This window comes from Miscanthus floridulus, chromosome 4, assembly GCF_019320115.1.
Source record: "Miscanthus floridulus cultivar M001 chromosome 4, ASM1932011v1, whole genome shotgun sequence".
NCBI classification, from domain to species: Eukaryota; Viridiplantae; Streptophyta; class Magnoliopsida; order Poales; family Poaceae; genus Miscanthus; species Miscanthus floridulus.
In genome coordinates this window covers 24,380,436-24,384,832 of record NC_089583.1, presented here as the reverse complement: position 1 = coordinate 24,384,832, position 4,397 = coordinate 24,380,436, and the positions used below count along the sequence as shown (strand labels likewise).

The 4,397-nt window shown below is 37.4% G+C and overlaps 1 long non-coding RNA gene across 1 annotated transcript; it reads left to right on the top strand.

The window, feature by feature from the left end:
• Positions 1 to 842: 842 nt before the first annotated feature.
• On the top strand, positions 843 to 1,655 carry LOC136551170 (uncharacterized). Its single transcript, XR_010782478.1, has 3 exons — positions 843 to 981; positions 1,068 to 1,261; positions 1,376 to 1,655. It is a non-coding gene; the product is annotated as an uncharacterized lncRNA (long non-coding RNA).
• Positions 1,656 to 4,397: the final 2,742 nt, after the last annotated feature.

Here is a 4,397-nt window from a genome sequence, read left to right as displayed (position 1 = left end):
AGTGGTGTAGTGGGAGGTGGTCAAGGGCCCTGCAGAGTTCGCTGGATCTTGCTGCTCGACTTCGTGGTGACTGGTGAGTTTGAGTCCATGCTGGTGTCGCCCTTGGAGACAGCTGAATGCAACTTTGCAGGCATTGCTTTCATGTTGAGGAACCGTAGTATACCTAAGGTAGTTGTACCTAATCAAATTGGTCTGATGCAATTTTGGTGGTTATTTGGTTTCCATTGTTCTGACCATTTCATTCATTTTAGGTTGGCTACCAAACTCTATGAGTTTATATGTTGAGTTGATCTCTCAATTGGTTGTGTCTGACGAGTCAGTTATCAAGAAAAATGAGTTACAAGTAGCAAGACCTGGACCATCTCATTGAGTCTAGCAGGTAGAAAGACTTGGACGACTACATATTTATAGTTTTTTAGCTGATCCAAATCTTGCATATCCATGATTGCTTGCAATCATGGCCACAAAATCATTTTCAGAGTCTCCCAAATGCCAAATTGTCCTCCTAAATGGTATGTCAGCCTTTCGTGTTGACCATAGGCATCAATATTGAATTTTATTTTGACAAAGTTGCCTGTAAATACATTTAGCATGTTATCTTTTTACACTATGTTTGTTAATGTCCTTTATAAATTGTTGTCTTCCTTGCAATAAAGCTTCTGGTTCAGTTTGTGATGCTATATGCACTTTTGCGCTCCGTAGGCAGGAAGACGCTCAAGAGTTTTAAGTATTTGCCATGGATAGACTGCATGATGAACTGCTGAATGGCAATGGTTCGAATTCAAAGGAGGGTATGGTTCTGTCCTTTGCTATGAGGATAGCAAATACAAGTCTGAATAAAAAAAAGGTGCACCTAAAACAGGTTGATATTATTGGACTGAGTTATGGTGCCGAGGTGGATCAGAAACAAGTATGCTAATGATCTTTCGTCAGGTGTGATATTCGGAAGAGAGCTTGTGAAATCTCCTATCCTTACCCCTGGTCAGTAGATCTTTCATCAAACTTTGACTGTTCTTCATAGAATTATTGTCAGTATACTTATTACAGTCATCCTTTGTCCTTTTCAGCTGTGCTTGCAGAGGAGGCATCAAAGATCGCTTGTACTTATAGTGATGTGTTCGCTGCCACAATGCTAGATGTAGAGAAATGCAAAGAGTTAAAGATGGGTTCCTACTTGGGAGTTGCTATTGTGTTACAAATCTACTGATGGGAACGTCAAGAGAAAGTTGGCTATTGTTGAAAAGGGTTTAACTTTTGACAGGTTTGTACTTTGTAGTACTTGCAACATTTTAGTGGCTTTATGAAAAACTAGAAGTAGACATGAAGGTCGAGTAGTTTGTTATTTTTCTTATGTTTGATTTGCCTATGAATCCAGTGGTTGCTACAACATTAAGACCGGGCCAAGCTGCAGCATCGAACTGATGAAATTAGACATGGGAGGCTCTGCAGCTGTATTCGGTGCAGCTAAAGCTTTGGGACAAATCAAGCCTCTTGGAGTAGAGGTACTTCATTTTTCACAGCCTCATAGTTGTATGAGATGTAGAGGTTTTACCCATATTAGTTTATCTATTAATTTTCTATGATTTTTTCCTTCTCACAGGTTCACTTTCTAATGTAGCTCGTCATGGACGCTTGGGAACAGGTACACCAGGCGATGATTTATGGCATAGCGTGGTTGCACGGGGCTTGCGCTGTTGGTCACGACACGACAATTGATGCAGCTGATCCTACTGGTGGCTAACCTCTCTAATAGAGGATGCAAGGTGACGTCTCTAGCACACTGCTTTTTTATATGTTGCTGTTTTGTTGATCTTTCATGTTAGAACAAAGGAACTAACATATAGATTATTTAAAATGAAATGGTGCACTGTCCATATATATCTTATATAAACCATTTATGCTTAGCTAGATAGGCTCTCACAGACTCTGATCCACAGATTTTTAAATTTAGAGTCTTCCTATTGCTATAACCATCATGTAAACCATCGCCCATTAATGCAGGCATTGCAATCTGTACGCCTGAACTCTGTAAGGTTACTATCAGCAAGATGTTGTTGAAATAAAATCGTTTGTTCTAAAAAAACCATTTATGTTGAATATGTGATTTTGCAGCTTGGAGTCTTAATCGAACTGTAAGAAGAAAAAGGCTAGGATTTCTTAGGGTTACTGGATCAAGAGGACCTTGTACTATCAACTTGCCATCCTAAACATGCTTGCAAGGCTGCAGTCCTCTCATTTGATCTATGCAGCCGATCTTGGTACATTTCTTGTTGGGAAATAGTTATGTTTGGTCCTGGTGTGCATGTAGATGTATAGTATGTGAGTTAAAAAAAATTGATCCAATTTCCATTTTGATGTGCTGTAATCAGAAGAGGTTTTGGTTACTATATTTTGTATGTCACAATTGTCATAGTTTACTATATTCTTATATGATAATTCAGGATGCAGCTCAGGCAAACATATGTGCTATGTCCGCCATTAGAATTGCAGCAGAAAATAGTTGATTGGTTACAACTGTATATTTTTATTGATAGAGTGATTTTCATGACTTATCACTGTAATCCGAAAAATGAAAGTGGTATGGTCAACTTAGCAACACATTATTTATTTTTTATTAGGTTTCTTCTATAAAGGTGTCAATGCTTTGTCCTTACCTGTAGGCAAGTGACCTGTTTCTTTGTTGGGATTAGCCATGAATTCAGTTCCTGCCATTTGATTGACCCGTGATACTGATTTTTGGCATGTGTCCATTGTTCCTAAATATGTTGTGTTATTACGCACATTGTTTGGAGTCCGACCACATATATGCCAAATAGCATGTTTATCACCTAAATGTAGGTTCATGTGGTGTCATTATATAGCATCGATTTAGTCACTACAGTCATCTCCCTTGAATATTTTTTTGCCTCCAAATGGGGAGACTCAACTTGGTGGTGATTATAATATTTTGGTGGTTTAAATATCGCCATGGCGTTAGCACGAGTTCATTATGGATTGATTGAGGTACAAGCGTGCTTTTTCTTTTTTTTGGCAATCACAATGTGCTAAACACAATTTGTGCCTTGTTTTATATTAAGCTAGGACTTATCATCCTCTTTCATGAATCATAAGTTTTATTGCTATTATTTGGTGGTAATAGACTTGAGAATAAGTAGCTCAGCACTGGGCCTGATCTCATTCAAAAACTATGAGGTTTAGTTTGGGCCTTGTTTAGATGCCATCCAAATTCCAAGTTTTTTCACTCTCTCTCTATCACATCAATTTTTAGCCGCTTGCATGGAGTATTAAATATAGGTAAAAAAAATAACTAATTACACAGTTTAGTTGGAAATCACGATATTAATCTTTTGAGCCTAGTTGGTCCACGATTGGACAATATTTGTCAAATAAGACGAAAGTGGTACTATTCATCGGTTTGAAATTTTTTCGCAATCTAAACGAGGCCTTGGTAACATGGATTGCATATTTGAATGATATGAAGGGAATGTTTGGATCTCATCCTCATAGCGATATTTTAGACTCTAGATTGTGAATCTGGATTCTAGATAAAATTATGAGTGTTTGGATCTTATTCTCACAGTGATTATTGCCTTAGCATAGTGCAAATCGTCAAATAGTAGTGGTTTGTTGTAGAAGTTGGATTTTACAATCTAATTCTAGAGTCTAACTGTTTAGATCGCATTCTCATTTTTCCACCATATTTTTATTTTTCTTAAGACATCCAAACAGACCCAAAGTTTTCTCGATAAAACAACGCAAAATAGAAACGTCTAGCAACACAGAGATATGAACTCTAAATATTTTAATTTTGCCTTGATGGAGTCCTTGAATAATACCAAGCAACATACATCACGTGAAATTTTTCGTTGTTCCCGTTGCAACGCACGGAAAGGCCTATACAGTAGAGTTGGTGAGCCTGCGGCGCCGCGCTCTCCGTAACCGTATTAATTTCACGAACTTTGCTTTTTGGATTAAATGTCACTTTAACATCGGTATTTAATTTCAAAGTATTGTTATCTTATCGTGCGATCCATGTATTTTAGGTACAAAAGTTTAGTTGTTCCATAGCAATGCACGGGCACGCTACCTATACTTACTAAATACTAATGGCACCACAAATGTAAAATACCTCTTGGATGGAAATTGATATATTGGAGGTTACATTCACTCCGTTTGCAATCTGGTTCTGAGCTTAGGTCATATATAATGCAAGGTATTTAAGCATTAGTGCTTAAAGAGAGAATACTACGTAATTAAGCATGCCCTTATAAGTGAACAGACTGTACAATTATATTCACACAAATAAATGATTTTTCTTATTTCTAATAGAATTTCAAAGTACAAGAATTTATTTCTTCCCGTTGGAATGCGCGGGCACGTTTGATATATATAGAAAT